Genomic DNA, 17975 nt, shown 5'->3' on the forward strand with positions numbered 1-17975 from the left:
TGCAAAGTGCTATACAAATGTGAAGTATTGTTGCACTCATCTATTTCTCTTCTGTGTGCTCCTAGGGTTTTAATTTTTTTTAGTAAGCATTTCTTTGAAAAATTCTAGTTTGGCTTTAGATTAACTAAAGGGAAAGGGCGTGTACAGTGTGGTAGGTTAGGGATCTTTTGTGCCCTGAGCACAGCAGAGCTCCTGGCTAGGAGAGCGAGACTTACTGGCAACAGGAATTGGGGAGTGAAAAGGCTGAATGTAACATGGTGATGAGTGCTTCTGATCTGGGAAATTTCCCAGCTCCAGCAGCCATTTTAGTAGTGCTCAAATCATTCTTGAGACACAGGTGGCCTCTGCGGAGAGAATGGGAGCAAACCAAGGACCCCTGTGGCTGGGGATAGGTGTGGAATGCCACAGGACGTGTCCTGTAGTCTCTGTCTGCACCTCAGTACATAGGTTGGCCCAGGCCAAAACAAGCTATTTCCAGGTTCTTTGTGCAAAGGACAAGAACTGGCCTAAAAAGGAGAGAAGATTCTTGACCCTTAATATCCGTGATTATCTCAGCAGCACAGATTCACCAGGCTGATTTGCTTCTTCCTGTGCCCAGCATGCTTCCGGGCCTCCGTCTTCACCTCACAGCCATGGTAACGAGCTAAACAGCACCTGTGAAGATCTGCAGTCCAGCTTTAGCAAGGTCCTTCCAGTGTGACAGAGAAGCCAAAGTACCAGACTGATCCATTTCTGAGACAAATGTCCTTAATTTGCAGCTAAATTCAACTTAGTTGTTTGTATGTTTTGCCAGGGCAGAGTAGCTCCACCTAGAGTTACATGAAATCTTAGTCTGTTACATTCCACCAGAGTGTGGCAAGGAAACTTTGGATGTCTGAATGGATAATCACTTGGTTCATGTTTGGGATTCTTCATAAGAATATGTCTTCTTAAACTCTTGGAATGTGCCTTCCCAAACTGTGCCTGTGAGCTGCAGATTGCTCTCAAGCAATAATGCTTAAGCAAGAAACAAGGACCATGTTCCCTGTTGTGTTTATCACTGCTCCATACCCTGTACCTCACACAGTTCCTGACACAGCACAGGGCCTGACAAGTTCATCAAATGAGTCAATAAGTGAGTGAATGTGATCATATGATCATATGCAAATTTCAAAGCTCTCAGAAACACAGTGTTCCTCAATTGTCAGCTGATTCTCACATGATTAACCTTATTTCATCATTTTCCCAAACTAATGGGTGTGATTTGGAGAGGATGCAGAGGGGGCAACCACCACAGTGTTGATGATTTCAAAAGTTTTATAAGCTAAAGATGGGGGAAGGAGTAAGCATGACGTGCCCAGTGGGCAGAGGAAATTGTAGTTAAATATTATTTTGATGAAACCAAGCATTGCACTCTCGAGTCACTTGTGTCTAAGACTTAGTGAGTTTTCAGAAAACTTTCATTTATTTATTCATCCCTTTTGACTCCCTCAAATAACATTTAAGATTTGTGTTAGTTAATGTTATGGCTTATATCTAAACGTTCCCCCGCCCCAAGCCTCATGTGCTCTGCTCATAAGCGAGGCTTTTTGGAGGTGATGGGATCATGAGTATGTGATACTGGATTAAACTACAGATGGGTATGGTGCTATATAAGAAAGGATATCTATCTATCTATCTATCTATCTATCTATCTATCTATCATCTTTCCCTGTGGATATTGGGTATTTTGTTCCAGTAATGGGAAAAGTGACTAAGATAGTCAGCTTTCTGTTACTGTGACAAAACACCTGAGAAAAACAATTTAAAGGAAGGAAGTTTTATTTTGGCTCACAGTTCCAGACATTTGAGTATATGGCCCCTTGGCTCTGTTGTTTTGGGCTTGTGATGCACTATGGCGGGGAGCATGTTGGGAAGCAAAGCTTCTCACACTTTGGAAGTCAGGAATCAAAGGGGGACAGGAAGAGTCCAAGAGGAAGCAGCTAGAGACAAGATATGGTCCCCTGGGTCACACCTCTTTAACTAGGTTTGACCACCTACAGCTCTGTTACCTCCCAGTAGCGCTACCAAATTATGAATCTATAAATGGATAAATTCACTGATAAAGTCATGATCCAGTTACCTTCCAAAAGCTTTGCTTCTGAACACATGAACATTTTGGGAGACATTTTTGATGCAAACCGTAACCAAAATTAGAGTTGAAGTAGGAAGAGACTGAAGCTGTTGTTTCTGGTCCTGCCATCCTCAAGCTGTAGTGTTTCAAAATCATCTGTGAAACTTTAGGAGTCATGGTTCTTGCTCCAGTGCAAACCTACTCTGTCAAGGCTTCCAATAGCCCAGGGAGGGGAGTTGACATAGTTCCACAGATGATGTTGATGTCCTTAGGGCAACTACCATGGCCCTATATTTCACCCAATCTGTTGAGTACTTTTACAACATGGAAAGTGTTTCTCATTTATACAGCTCTTTCTAGTTACTGTAGTTTCTTAAGGTGTGACACCAAATCAGCTTCCACATCCCCTGTGTCCTCTGGATAGAATAGAGAGCAGAAGGATCCTGATGTCCTCTATAAAGGGCAGTATGACCATGCCCTCTTGTTTTCAGTTCATATTGCTGAGAGTTTGGGTATAGGATAGGTGAGTTCAGATAAAGGTAGAAAGTAAGGTAGAACATAAGACTGCAGCCAGAGGGGTCTCCCAGAGCAGGAGCCCTGTGAATATTCTTTGAGAGATGGAGGGGGTGTATTGGCCTAATTTGTTCATTCAATTATTAATTATTTGGTAAGTGCTAGTACCTGTGTGCTAGACACTGCAGACACTTTGGTGCACCAGATAGCCAAGGTTTGCTTCAAGAAATAAGGAAGATAAGGTGAATAGGTAGAGAGATAGAGATAATAAATAAGTCAACAAATAAGTAATATTCATACAGATTTTAGTAGGCATTCTGAGGGAAGGAACAGGTTATAGCAGTGACTGTAGAATGACACTCAGGACAGAAAGCCTTAACTTACTTTTTACACTATTTTGCCATCACCCACCCCCCATTTGATCAGTTGATTGACCCTCTGTGTTCTGTCACACACTGGCCAATTATGCCTGGCTTCTGCCTGGGAAATTCCTTCTAGTCTCTCTCTGCCATGCTCTACCTTTCACACTTTCTCTGTGTAATTTACATTTTAACATTTGGTAACACCAAGTATTGTATGGATGAGATAGGGGAAATCGGGAGAACTGAACTGTCCTATTCATTTCCTGAAGGCCAGAAAGTGGGGGCCTCCAGACCCTGCCTTTCCCACCCTGGTCTCTGTGTAGCCCCCAGAGCAGCTTGCCTCAGTTCTTTTCTTTCCTTTCTAATTTTCCTTATTACAGTCAAGACTTCAATTAACTTTTCTCTGTAGAATGACTGTATTAGGCAAAAGTTTGTGTGGGATCCAATAAAACGTCAGATGATATTGAGCATACGTCAGGCAAAGCCTGCAGCCCAATAAGTTATTATGTGTAAATGTTACAACTTTATTTTGAGGAGAATACATGTGTACTATCAAGCTGTTTTATGGATATGCAGTGTGATTGATTACAGCATGCGGATCTGTCGCAACAAGATAAACTCAGATAGAATAATCTGTGGATATTTAGGCCTCAGCAATTTGTTATCCAAAAATGAGTCTGGAAATGACAATTCCTCCCATTTCAGCGATTTCTCTCTTTCCCTCCCCATTAGAAACCCATTTCTAGAATGCCGACTTCTGATGTGGGGGATCCCCTTCTTGTATGTTTTTCCCAGTTGCTCAATGCTTAGCAAGACAAAGTTGTGTTTGCCATCAAAGCAGCAGCAGCTGGGATTTGGCCCAAGTGGCCAGGTGTTGGGGGTTGAATGCTGGGGCTGCTGCCCTAAACACTGCTTTAAGCTCACAAACAAGCAAACAGGGGAAAAAAATCCTATGATTTGTTTACTACATAAAACAGTTTGGGTAGAAATGGATTACATTAAGTAGCAGACTATTTTGCAGATCAGTCTCAAGCAACTTGTTGCTAAAAAATGACTGGACAGAATTCAGCAGCAACTTTTCAAAGATCCAATCATCTATCAAGCAAAGACTTGTTGGAATGAATTATATCAAGCTCATGCCTCTACCTTTACCTTGAAGTATCACCAATTATCTGGGGATACAGTGACCTTCTCTGGGCTCCTCTAAGAGTCTGAGCCCATATTTTGGTGAGTCACCTATGGCAATTCTGTGAATCTCTGGTCTGAATTATGATTTCTCTTTAATTGCTAACCACTTATCATGTATATGGAGAGGAGCCATGGCCCAGAGGAAGGGAACTGGACATCTACATGGTGAAGTTCTGCATTAGTATGTTGGCTCTGCCTCCCTCTGGCTAAGGGACTTCTGAGCCACAGCTCCACCATCTGAAAAGCGGATTCAGTGGCACCTGTTCCATCAACTTTGCAGGGTTGTAGTGAGATGCAAAGAAAGCACTTAAAGAACTTTATGAACTGTGCAATCCTAGCCAAAAAATATTTAGGAAGCCACTAAGATAACTTCACCTCTGTTGGATGGTGTAGTGGACTGACAACTGGTGGTCAACTTATAACCCCCAGCTGAACTGAGTAAGTGTGGTGCTGGGTATGGGAGGCCCACCTGGAGATTGTTGCCAGCAGCATAAGAGGCAGAACTGGAGAGGGAGAAGTTAGGATGTTGGGAGCTGAGAAAGGCTATTGGAAGCTGGTAGAAGCCATAAGGAACTGTTGGTTCTTTTGGAGGAGCTCTTCAGGTTGACTTTTCTGATGACTTGGCTGTTTTCATCCTCCAAGGACTCGGGACCTTGTTGGCACTGAGAATAGCTTCAGTTCACTTTGGGGGAGCTCTGGTCCTCACTCTGAGCATCACTTCCTGGCTCCAGAGGGGAAGCACAGCTCAGTCTCCTGGAGAAGCTTGCTGCATTGGCTTTCCTGATGGGAACTCAGCTGTCTTGATCATCAGAGGAGCTCGGGACCTCACTGTTGCTAAGGATGGCTGTGGTACTTTTTGGAGGGGCTCTGGTTTTACTTTGTGCTTCTTTTTCTGGCTCCAGTGCAGATCCCTGAGCCTCCTAGCACAGATCCTTCATCCTGCTGGCACAGACTCCCTAGATCCTACCACTAACCTTTGGGCCTTCCCCCAGAGCCATGAAACAGGCCCGCGTGAGACATTGTCATGGGCTCTAGGCCTCCAGTTGGATTTGTGGGAAGCAATGTTATGAGCTCCAGGTCTTCAGCTGAACTCATGCAAGACATTTCCTTGGGATCCAGGCCCTCGGCTAGTTTTCTTGGTCTTAGTGTGTGGACAGATTTCCTGCACTCTTTTGTATATCATTCTTTGGGTGACTATTATAAATGATCTCATAAAATATGTGCCCTGTATTATACTGTCTCCCCTTGCAAAATATCCCCCAAACCAACACAGAATTTGGCACCAGAGAAGTGGGGTCGTTGCTGTGACTGTACCTGACCATGTGGTTCAAGAGCCTTTGGAAATGGCTTGTGAGAAGAGTTTGGAAAGGTTCAGAGATGTCACCTGAAAGAGAAGTGCTAGAACACTTTTAGCTGTTCTGTCTGGGAGATTCTGGTCAGAGTTCAGAAGACCAGAAGGCTGATAGAAATTCTTCCAGGAAAGACTGAGTTTGGGAGGTTTCTTCTGGGAAGAAGGACTGCATTGGGTGCTGGACTCCAGACGACCTGTGTTATGGCTTGGCAGAAAGTTTGTTCATGTCCAGAGACTTTGCCTGAGACTGAGATTAAGGGTGGTGGACTGACTAATATGGCAAAAGAAATTTCCAGGCAGTTGAATGTTGGGGCAGTGGCATGGCTATTGTTGGGGGCTTTTAGCCAGATTTAAGGAAAGAGCCTGGCAGGATGATTTAAAATGTGAGTTTGGTCAGAAAGGAAACTCCGGTAAAGCTGTGGACTGCAAAGATAGAGGTGAGGAGAATTTGATTGCTGAGGAACAAGAGAATAGAAGAGATGATCTGAGGGCAGCACAACAAGCAGCAAGTCTCTACCCTTTGCAGCCTCAAAATTGCAAAGGTGAAAGACTACTTTGAGAAGAAAGCCGCAGAGCACCATGTTCCAGAATGGCAGCAGCAGCCACACCAGATTCCAGAATGGCGGCAGCATAGAGGATTTGCTCCTCAGAATTGGATTCAGAGTGCCCAGTGATCCAGGCACTCGACCCCTATGGCCAAGAGAGGGGAAAGCTTGGCTACTGCTTCAGGTGGCAGCAGACCTTGGCATCATCCACATGGCACTGGTTTTAGGTACACACAGAAAGCAAAAGTTCTGAGGTTAAAAAGGCTTCCACCTTGATTCAGAAGGCCCGGGAGGGTAGGCAGTGTGCCCCTAGGAGGGCAGTGTATAAAGCTGTGAGAAGCAAAAGGTGCACTGGAGACTGCAGAAGTTTGGAAAAGCCGGGAAAGTGGATTGTCTAAGGAAAGCTGCAAGGAGGGAGCAAAGCGGGCCCAAGAGAGAAGCCGTGGGAGCTATAACCACCAGAAGTGCCATGGGGGTGGAGTTATGCAAGCCCTTTGAAGCTTACAATGTGCCACAGATTGTTTTGGATGTTCCACATGGAACTACAGGACATAATGTTAGACCTGTTGAATTTTGGACTTGCTTTGATCCCAATGCTCTGTATCCCCCTGTTTGTACCTTTTGGAATGGTAATGTTTATTTTGTGCCATTGAGTGTTGGAACTGTTTAACTTATTTGTACAGGGGCTCACAGCTAAGAGTTTGTCTTACATCTCAGAGACTTGGTACTTGGCCTTTTCAGCAATTCTGAAACTGTTAGGAATTTGGCAACTCTTAGAGATGGGCTAAAGTGCTTTTTGCATAAAGGGATGGACAAGAGTCTTTGTTTGAGTGTCCCCCAAATCCTCATGCAGTCAAGGGGCGGGCTTTTAGAATTTGTGATTGATCCAGATCCAGTGCTGAGATTATCGGTGTGAGTGCTACACCCACCCTGGGGCAGATAGTTTGCATATGTAAGGGGGAGAAAGGGGAGTCATTCATCTATGGACTGAAACCTCTACACACTGTGAGGTGAAAGAAGCCTTTCCTCCTTCAACTTTGGTTGTTGGGTATTTTGTCTCAGCAATGAGCAAAGTAACTAGAACAGCTGCATAACAAATTTTAGCAAATACTGTGGTTTAAATGACAATCATTTATTTTTTTCACTATGATGTGGCTTTACTGATGGTTTTTGTCTTCTGGACTGGCTCAGTCAGCCACTGCTAGGCTCTCTCAGGTGTCTGGTTAGCTGGTGATTTGGGTAAAAATGGAAGTATAGAAAAACACCACCCTGCCCTGCTTCCTTAATTACAGTGAGGCTTGGAGACTCTCCAAGTTGCACTTACATTAGTAGACATATGAGTAGGAGCCCAGTCCTGACTACTCTGTCTCAATTTACACCAGGAAATAGATCATCAAATAGATACATCTCATTAAAGCCATCTTAGAAAGCCTACTCACAGACTTAACTGTGTCTCCTCTTTGTGTCTCTCATTCCACTCCCTTATGAGGAACTTCACATCCTTCTCCCCACTGGCTTCAATATATCTATAAAAGTAAAGATCTGCTGTAGGAACAGCTAGTGCACAACCCAAATAAGTGTCTCTGCTTATGGCCCAACATGTTTCCTGTACAGGTCTATGGACAACGAAGCTCCTCTGTGCAACTGGCTGTGCTGTGGAACCAATCTCAACCCCTGTGTTGCGTGCAGTATGTTAAGAGATGTGATCTGGAGAACAGTTTGCTGAATAAAATAAACCAGATATAGAAAACAAATACTGCATGATCTCACATGTGAAATCTAAAAATTCAAACTCTCTGCAGCAGAAAGCAGAATGCTAGTTGTCAGGTGCTGGGAGTTTGGCAAGTGGGGAGATGCTGATCAAACGGTATAAGTTTTTAATTGTAACATGAACAAATTCTGGGAGGCTGATGAACAGTATGGTGACTATAGTTTATAATGCCATATTTTATATTTGAAATGTAGTAAGAGAATAAATCGCAAGTGTCCTCCTGCCTGGTAAATATGTGAGATGATGGATATATTATTTAGCTTGATTGTGGTGATCAGAATGTACATGTGTATCAAATCATCACATTGTCCACCTTAAATATATACAATTGTCATTTGTCAATTGAACATCAATAAATCTTGAAAAAGATAACCAGACAGAAAGTTTTATCACATATTGCTTCATTATAAAAATTGATAGGAGGATGCACGTGGATGGTTGTGTTTCTGTAACACCTGGTCCTTGTGTTACACTGTGATGAGAAATATGCTTCACTCTTGAACTGGTGCTCCTTCTGGACATAAATTCCACCTGTAGGCTTAGGGCATTCCTACAAGCCCAAAGTCAAGCATTGACTCTACTCTTGGCAGTTGGGCAACACTTTGCTGTACAGCATTCAAAGCATACCCAAAGTTATTATCTCATGGGATTCTCATAAAACTCTATCAGGTAGCCAGATAAAAAAAGTCCTTACTTAATGGGTAAATAAACTGGATCATAGGAGTTGAAAAACTTGCTCAAAGCCTTTAGTTAGCAAGAGATGATACAAAATAGAAGGCCAGGTCTTGAGCCTTCAAAGAACGGAAAATTTATGGAGAAGCACAAAGCAAACAGCCTATGTTTTGGTATAAAAGTGTACTTTAGGTTCTCTTGTGCCCTGATGCATACCGGATAGAGCCAACCAGCCCAGATGTCAGCATCCTTTTGATCCCTTTTGAATTTGACTGCCCTGTCTTTGCCTAGTGCCTGACTGGCCCTACAGCATCCATGTAATGCTTTCAGCCCCATGTGCCCTTGTGTATGCCAGAGTGCTGGGTCAGTGAGAAGCAGAGAATGTTTGGCTACTCTGTACATCAACACATCCAATGTCTTCTACCCAACTAAAAGCAATTTTCCAGGACAGGGGGCGGGTAATGGATTCTAAAGCCTTGCCTTATTTAACCAACTCAGTGCACATGTATTACCAGCTGTTAGACATGGAGGAAAGGCTTCAGGAACTCCCAAGGAGAGGAAGCCTGGCTTGGAATACATGGGGTGAATGATTATACTCTGTGTTGCCGAGGGCAGAACTAGGGCAAACCACGGAGTGTTGGAAAGCAAATTTTATTCCACCACAAAGAAGAACTTTCTACACTTTACGGCTGTCCAGCTAGAGAAGATTTTGCCTTAAGAGATTGTTTATCCATCATATGTGGGAGTTGCCTGTCCCCTCATGAAGAGCAAGAACTGACAAGGGGCTTTTTCATTCAAAAGAATGCCATCAATTTTTCTTTATTAGGCTCAGCCATTGGTCCTAGTTTTAGATGCTAGACTCGCAGCAAATAAAGCTAATCACTCTTGCACATTTTACAAGAGGGTCTTGTAAATGAATTTCTAATTGGTCGAATTTCAAGCATGGTTATAAAGTGGAATAAATTTCAGGCCAGTGGGGAGATATTTTGGGGGCAGTGTGGTGTTTTAATCCATGCTTAGATCATGCCACAAGCTGGCCAGTAATCCTCCTGGGTTGGATGAATGTGTCAAAAATTCATTTTAACTTTCAAATGCTAAGCATCTCTTGGGCAGGGAGGAGTGGAGTAAGCAGGGTCAAAGTTTCTTTTGGGTCCTTGGCCAGGGTCACTTATTCAGCCTCAGACTATGAAGTGGAAGTATTGAATTTAGGAAGTGGCTGTGGTTTGGGTGGGATTGAAAATAATTCCTGGATCATGCTTAGGAAACTCTGTGGAAAGAATGCAAAGTGTTAATGTAAACAGTGTTGGCAACACCCACAGGCTGGCCTGAGAAGAGCTCCACCAGTTCTTCTAGCCCCTTGCACTACATGTGACATGTTATTACCCAAGGTTTCCTTGGCTTTTTCCTACATGGTCACTTTTAGCAACATCCAGCAAACTCAAGAGCCAGTTGAACTCCCTGCTGGAAGTCACAAGGCAAGACAGCGTCACTACCTCCCCTCTCCATGCTACTGTCTTCCTTTCTGCTTTCTTCAAATATCATGCACATTTCTTGGTTCCCACTAGGGTTCTAAGTTTTGTGGAAGAATAATACAGTACATTATCTTCCACTGAGGAGCTAGTGTCTCATTCTGGGCAGCCTATGTCCTGGTTGAGGGAGGATGACAAGATATATTTCCTGCTGTTTCAGACTTTTGTGTATTTTTATGCTGCTATTTCATTGTGGCGATAACAAGGATACATAACCTGGCCCTCCACACTTCTATCTATACATGCATTCCTGAACGCATTTATTTAACAAGAACTTACTGGACTTTGACACAGAACCAAGCACTGTCTGGGGGTAAAAGAAGATCCTTGTATTTTAGGAATTTATGGATTAGTTGAGAGATACTGTTGTAAATGAGCCCACCCAATGCAATGTGACAGTTGCTATACTGGAGGTTTGCTCAAAAGTCAGTAGACCTAGGAGAGGCTTGGGTACCCAAGGGAGCCTGGGAATGTGTGAAAGGAGCCTTAATAAATAAGTTGGTATTTTCCAGATGGGTAAGTGGTCCAGGAAGCAATATGTAGGGCGTGACTGTAAGAGACAGCATGCCACACTTAGACTTTCCAAGAGATCAGGGCCTGAGCCTGCATTGCTGCTCCTCATTGTACATCTGCTTGTAGTGGAGGCTTGCCTTTTCTCTAATATACAATTATGCATATATCTGTTTGTATAACTGGATTAAGTGTGTACTTCTGCTGAAGCTAGTACATGCACATGATTACAAAATTCAAATTTCTGACAAGACCTAGAAAAAAGTCGAGCAGTTCTCTGCTCACTTTTCTTCATCCCTCAGCTTCACTCCCCAGAAAGACCATTTTCAACTTTTTGAGCATTTCTTACTGACAGTTACCTTCACATTTCTAAATTATACTATAAAATTGCCATATCTTTAGGACATTACTTTTTAACTTCCGGGCACAGAAGTTTAGCCTTTCTGTCTTTTGGTTGACATACCATTAGTCTCTTCCTTTCACACTCTCAACACAATTGTGCTGCATTTTTCTGATATATGAATTTTTAGGATTTCCACATTTTTGTCTGTGAAAATATTCACAAACAGATGGAAATATGTTGTTTCTTAAACTTTTTGTTTTTCCTGGAGCTAATTCTTGTCTAATTTGAAAATTTGCCCAATTTTCTGCATATTTACCCTTTATTCTTCCCCAAGCCCTCTGCCCATGCTGCCAAGGAAGATGAGGTAATGAAGGGGTCAGAGGAGTGGTGAAAGTGGTTGAAGGAGAACATGGAAGAAGGAGGTGATCAGAATTATTAACAATAGCCCAGATGTTAAATCAGTGGACTTTAGGTCATCCTTGAAAGCTCTTGTATTACAGTGGAGGTGAAATGCAGCTTGCAGGACCAAAAAAAAAAAAAAAAAAACAACGCATGGAGGAAAGGAAACTAAATAGCCCTGTAGAGACTGAACTCTGCCTCACTAGAACCTTGTCCTTCCATAGGCATGGCTGGTCCCAGTTTACCTGGCTTTCACTGGTATTGAGTATATTGTGAAGAAATAGTGGGTATATGCACAGAAACCATCAGAAATGATAGGCAGGAGACAAAAGGGATTCTTAAATGTATGAAAGTAAAACAAACACTTTATTTAAGGAAAAGGCAACTTGGAAAAAAAGAAAAGCATAATAAATAACTCAGTACAGCTGGCTTAAGCACTTTAAAGCCAGTGTCTGTGATAAGCAATGAAAACATTAATATAAAATGCTTCACCATAAATGAGTACAATTCAGGCTGATGTATTGCAGCTGAGCTGGCTGTTGGATGGCATGCTTTTAAAGTGATGTTTACAATCAGTATTTTTTTTCTTTGGGAACTAGAAGAATACAGAAATGGCTGAAAGTCTTGCCAGGGTACAGCTCTGAGCCCTGGGTGCCAGGGAACCCTGCCGGGTGGCTGTCCCCCTTTTTGGCCCTATTCCCACTTAGCTGGACACAAGATAGTTGGGAAACCTCAGAGAACAGTGATTGGCAGCCTAAGCAAAGACTGGGATGGGGTTCAAGTAAGTGCAAGCTGAAATGTCTGGAGAGGGCAGATCAGTCTCTTTGGGCTTTGTTTTCTAGCTGAGGTCATGAGTGTGTCTCCTAGGTACTCTGAGACCAGTTCCCTCATCTCCTGCTATCTCTTCTTTCTCTGGTATGAGGCCTCTTGTCATCTACTGAGCTCCTCACCATCAAAGCCCATTCATGGATGTGAGTTTTAATTTTTAAACTTTATAAAATTGTGGTGGAAAATGCCACCTGTCTTGTGTAGTAATAAGAAGAACATCCCAGATTTTCTGAGTATCAATGCCATACAAGACCTAACTCCACCCTAAGCAGAGTGACCTCCCTGGTGACATATCCACAGGCTTCCTCTTACTGTCCTGGCCCCATGCCTGAGTGGACAACCTTCTTATGGCTTTTTTAAAGGCCTTTTTCTCTCCCTGTCTACCCCAGGGTTCCATCAGGATTCTGCTTCTCTTCTGTTGCCAACACCTGTTCCTCTGTCCTTGGTTTCTGGCAGCCCTAACTGAGTGGGAAATGAGAGACAATTGTTTTTTCCACTATCATTGCTGTTGTTCACAAAACAAATCACAAGGCCCTTTCCTTAAAGGGTTCGGCTGTCAATCACCACAAGGAAAATAAACAAAACTGTATGGGTTGTGGAGAGGTCAGAGGAGCAAGAGTTCTCCTGGTAACTGTCACTGACTAATAATCCCTGCACTTTTTCTTCATCCATGACTTCAGGATTCCCCAGAAGGGAGCTCAGTGCTTGTTTTTCTGTGTCAGGGGCCTCACTGATAGCTCTTGAGCCTTGAGTGTGAAACAAGCCAGCCCAGTCCATGATCATGACCACAGAGCTCTGGAGGGACTGGACTTGCCCTCAACATCTCTTCATCCTACACCAGGGGAGGAATGTCCTGCCCCTCTGGATCTCATAGATTTTCTTCCTGGACTCAGAAAACCCTGTACTGTTTTCTATTAGTACCGTAGGGCTGTTGTTACAAATTTCCAAATGCTTAGTAGCTTAAAACAACACAGATGCATTATCCTACAATTCTGGAGGTCAGAAATTTGACACAGGTCTCATGGGGCTGCAATCAGAATGTTGGTAGGTTGCCTTTCTTCTGGAGGCTCTTGGGTGGTCTTTTGTTTTTTGGCCTTTCGCAGTGTCTGGAATCAGTCTACATCCTTTGCCCCGGTCCCTTCCATCTTCACAGCCTTCCTAGGCTGAATGAGTTTTTCTCAAGTCATGTTTCTCTGACACCCACACTAACCTCCCTCTTCTGTCATTTCCAGACCTCTGTGACTATATAGAACCCACCTGTACAGACAGGATAACCTCCCTATTATAAGGTCAGCTAATGAGCAACATTATTTTATCAGCAATCTCACTCTGTGCTTGCCATGTGAAAGAGCATGTTCATAATTTCCTGGTATTCATACATAGATATTTTTGTGGGGGATATTGTCCTTTCTACTGCACTGGCTGTAATTAACTTCTCCTTGAAATTCCTCTTGTCCATAAAAACAAGATCAGCTGGAAAAAGGGATTTCCTTTCAGGTAGATATGGCCTTGTTACCTGGTATTCCTACATGGCCAGAGTCTGGTCTATATTCTCATGAGACCAATATCTAGATGTATCCTCAAAGCCTTATGCACTCATAGGTGGGGTTTTATGAAGTGAATAGATCAATGATTAAAGGTGTGATAGCTGGATGAATGCAATGACTACAATGACTGGTTTAGCATAGTTTTGGGTATGGTTAATGTCTTTTTGTCTTTTTTTTTTTGTTTTTTGTCTTTTTGTCTTTTTTTTTGGTTTTTCTCTGGTACCGGGAACCGAACTCACGACCTCGAGCTTGCCAGGCAGGCGCTTTGCCGCTGAGCTAAATCCCCAGCCCCTGGGTGTGGTTAATGGGAAGGCCCACCCTGGGTATGGGTGGCACCAACAAATAGGCATGTAGCCTGAACAGAATAAAAAGGGAAAGGAAGGCTCACTGCTGCTGCTTTCTGCCTGGCCTGCCACGGACTGTTTCTCCTCTGCTATACTGGTATGGTGTGTTGCCCTGCCTTGGGGCCAGCTGTGTAAGGACTGAAAGCTCTACAAAATGTGAGCTAAAACAAACTTTTCATCCTTTAATTTGTGTTGTCAGGTATTTTGTTCCAGCAATGAGAAAGTAACTAAGACAAGGCCCCAGAAGCAGGCAGCTGCCAGCTTAACAAAGGGCTTCCTCTCCAGCTACTGGAAGCCTTCTGGGACTTCAGAAACCCTATATTCCTTTAGGCCCTCAGCCTCAGTTCACATTTCTAATACAGGGAGCCTCCATTTACAGCTTAGGTGAGGTAGAGTGCTGATGAGCCTGACCATCACAAAGTCTGCTACTACCAAATATACTCATCTACAAGGATTTTCTGATGACATACTCCAGCCCTATATTACTGGCAATGGCCTTCTGTACTGCTAATTAGTAATATAAAATAGTTCAAATAAAATAAAAAGAATTAAAATGTGTTATGTACATTTAGTAATTATGTACACGTACAAGCTCCCCACAGTAAGTATAATTATGTACACTAGTACATGCAAAGATACACTAACAAAAACAAATAAGAAAAATTTAAACATATACATATGTATATATATACTTGTGTTTTAGTCAACCTCTGGCACCATGATAAATACATACTTGAGAAAATTGAGAAAATAAGCTGATAATGAAAAAGGGTATATTTTGGGTCAGATTCAGAGGTTTAAATCCATGGTCTCTTGACCAGTTCTCTTGGATCTGTGGCACTACCGTATAAACAGTATACCATCGTGGGAGTACATGGCAGAGGAAGCCTTCTCACTTCATGGTGGCAGGGAAGAAAACGAGAGAGAGGAAGAGGCTGTAGTCTCAATATCTTCTTCAAGGGTACATCCTCAATAACCTAACTACTTCTCTCCACTAAGCTCCACTTCCTAAAGGTTCCATCACTTCCCAATAGCATCACAGGCTGGTAGACCAGACCTTTGATACATAGGATTTTGGGGTTTACCTCCAAACCATACCCCTATATATGTATGTAATTTGCAAGATGGAAAAACATAGATAATTGTGCTTACTACCTATCACAAGGAAGGCCAGTTGGTCTGTCTTGCATGTGTCACACACTGTCACGTGGTTCTAGGGTTATGTTCTGGATCCCCCAGTATGCTATCTGGGACAAGCTACTTCAGTTCCTTGAGCTCCAAAAGGGAAATGCTAAGTATCAATGTATTAAGTCTCTGGTCTTTCATCATGTGCCTCTCCTCGCCCTTATTTTTACCTCAATTATCCTCACTTAATTCTCATTCATATCATGATTCATTTCTTTCTGCAAGATTTAGGAATGATATGTTGCCATTTTCAGCATCTCAACACACACACACACACACACACACACACACACACACACACACACACAAGACTGAGGTGTGGAGATGGAGTGGTGACGTCTCACATTTTCCAATACCAGCCTGGTTTGTGAATGGAAAGAAGCTACTCCCCTCCCTGGCCCTAGAGGAGAGAATGGAGGACACAGCAAGGAAGGATCAGGCAGAGGTGTGGGTGGTGGAGGAGAAGAAGGTTTTGGGGTACGGAATTATCTGAATTAACCACTCACACTGCTGTCTGATTTGGGAGCCCAATTCTCCTGGCCCAGTACTTGTGTTTTCCATAGGAGATGGTAAATAGCTGAGCAGCACCAAAAGGGAAAGTCTATGGTGGGGATGTTTCGGGGCTGAATTCAGCAGCAATGATTTCTTGAACAGAATCAGTGTAAACCACACCTCTTCTGCCAGGAAAATCCTACCTTCGAGTATCCTGCAAACTCAGCACTTCAGTGCTCCCTGACCAGCACTGTGCTTCTTTCTAGCCCCCAATTATAAATTTGAACGGAACAAATGTATTATATGGAAACATTTTAAGACATTAGGACCACCTTTGGCATTAACAGTAATAAATCCATACCTGAAGTCGCTTGTCATTTTTGTCTGTTTGATAACTTGAAAAATTTAAATTCTTTTCCACAATAAATTTGGGTAAATGGATTAGTGCCTTCCTTCTTTTCCTACTTTGCTTTCCTTTCTCCCAATCCACTTGTTCCCAATCCACTAGCCATGCCTTTACAGCACCATTCAGCATGGACAGGAGAGAGGAATGTGTGGATCTACCAGACCACAAATCCATGGCCGAGTCTGGAATAACTTAGGTACTTTGAGCATCCCTATGTTGGGTTACTTATAAAGTTGTCTGCCAATAACCCAACCTCCTGGTGTTCATGGCTTGCATGGGCTAGACCTAAGAGTGTACTTTGCAGTAGGAAAAGTGATGGGCTGTTACTTCTGAGATAAGGTTTTATTTTAGTTATCTTGTTTTCACGGATAATAACAAAATACCACAAACTGGTAGTGAAAGAGAAATAAGTTTATTCTTGCTCATGGTTGTGGTCCAAGGCTGAGGGGCTATATCTTTTTGGCAGAGTTCTGGGATACTGTAGGGCATCACATGTCATTACAGGGAGCTTAGGAATATATGTGTTCTTTGGTTTCTGTCTTTCTACTCATAAAATCATCAGTATTCAATTATGAGTGTTCCAACTTGGTGACCTTATCTAATTCTAATCACTTCTGAAAAGCTTCAATTCTAAGCACCAAGGATTAAATTTCTACCATCAGGTGTGGTGAGGTATGCCTGTAATCCCAACGCTCTGGAGTCTGAGGCAGGAGGATCTTTGCAAGTTCGAGACCAGTCTGGGCTACTAAGTGAGCTCAAAGACCAGCCTGAACTGCATAGTGAGATCCCGTCTCAAAAAAAAAAAAAAAATTTCTACCGTTTTAATACCTCATAATGGGGGTTAAATTCCAACAAAAGTATTAGAGAGGACAAATAATATTCAAATCACAGCTGTTATAAAAGATCATTTCTTTCATCTTGTTGACATCTTTTTTTTTTTTTTTTTTTGCCTTCTTGGCTCACTGGATTTGGTGATGCAAGATGCCAGGATGGAGAGACAACATGGCAAGAAACTGATTTTATGGATAACTGTATATATCAGGAATTTAACTCAGGACCTTACACTTGCCAGGCAGGTGCCATGCCACTGAGCTGTATCCCTGGCCCACCATGGCAAGAAATTGAGAGTTGCTTCTAACCAACAGCCAACAAGGAGCTGAGGTCCTCAGTCCAATAGCCCATGAGAACCTGAATGCTACCTACAACCACTGTGCAAGTTTGGAAGTGGACCCTGCCCCATTTGAACTCTAAAATCACTGTGGCTCCAGTGGGTTTGTGGATTATAGCCTGTGAGAGACCCTGAAAACCGACGATCTAGCTTAGCCATGCCCAGATTCCCAGTCCACAGAAAATGGGAAATTAAAATAAATAATAAATGTGTGTTGCTTTAAACTGCTAAGTTTTGGGTGATTTGTTATGCAGCAATAAACTAACATCCTTTATGGCTCCCAAGTATAAAATGAAATCTTTCCCACCAATCTTCCTGAGCATAGAAGGAACAACCGGGTATATTAAGACATATTTCAATATTGAAACTTTATTTTGGTGGCATCAGTAATGGTCAATAATTGATTTAATCCACAAAGACTTACTAAACATCAGTTGTAGATAAATGCTGTATTGGAAATGTGACTTATGGAGAGGAATATTACATATTTTTCTTTAAGAGGCCATGATCAGATATGGTTGGAAACCAATCAAAGACAGTATTTTAAATATTTTGAAATATCACCAAAATGTTTTAGGAGTTTAGAGGTGTTTCAGAATTGTTCACCAAAGTAGTGAGAATTCAGGGAAACTTTTAGGGATTCTTTATACCTCCAACTCAACGAGAGCTTTAATCAGAAAGAATGAGTCTAAGAATAAGCATAGGATTTGATGAGACCGTAAGTACATCT

General features: G+C 42.6%; 1 long non-coding RNA gene across 1 annotated transcript in view; it reads left to right on the forward strand.

Moving 5' to 3' along the window:
- The window catches only part of LOC102018873, a 60792-nt gene extending 43364 nt beyond the window's left edge, over positions 1-17428 (forward strand). The window contains exon 4 of the long non-coding RNA XR_259065.1: positions 17059-17428. This is a non-coding gene — a long non-coding RNA (uncharacterized LOC102018873). The remainder of the gene's footprint in view (positions 1-17058) is intronic.
- Positions 17429-17975: the final 547 nt, after the last annotated feature.

This window comes from Chinchilla lanigera, unplaced genomic scaffold, assembly GCF_000276665.1.
Source record: "Chinchilla lanigera isolate Chin_1 unplaced genomic scaffold, ChiLan1.0 scaffold00001, whole genome shotgun sequence".
NCBI lineage: Eukaryota > Metazoa > Chordata > Mammalia > Rodentia > Chinchillidae > Chinchilla > Chinchilla lanigera.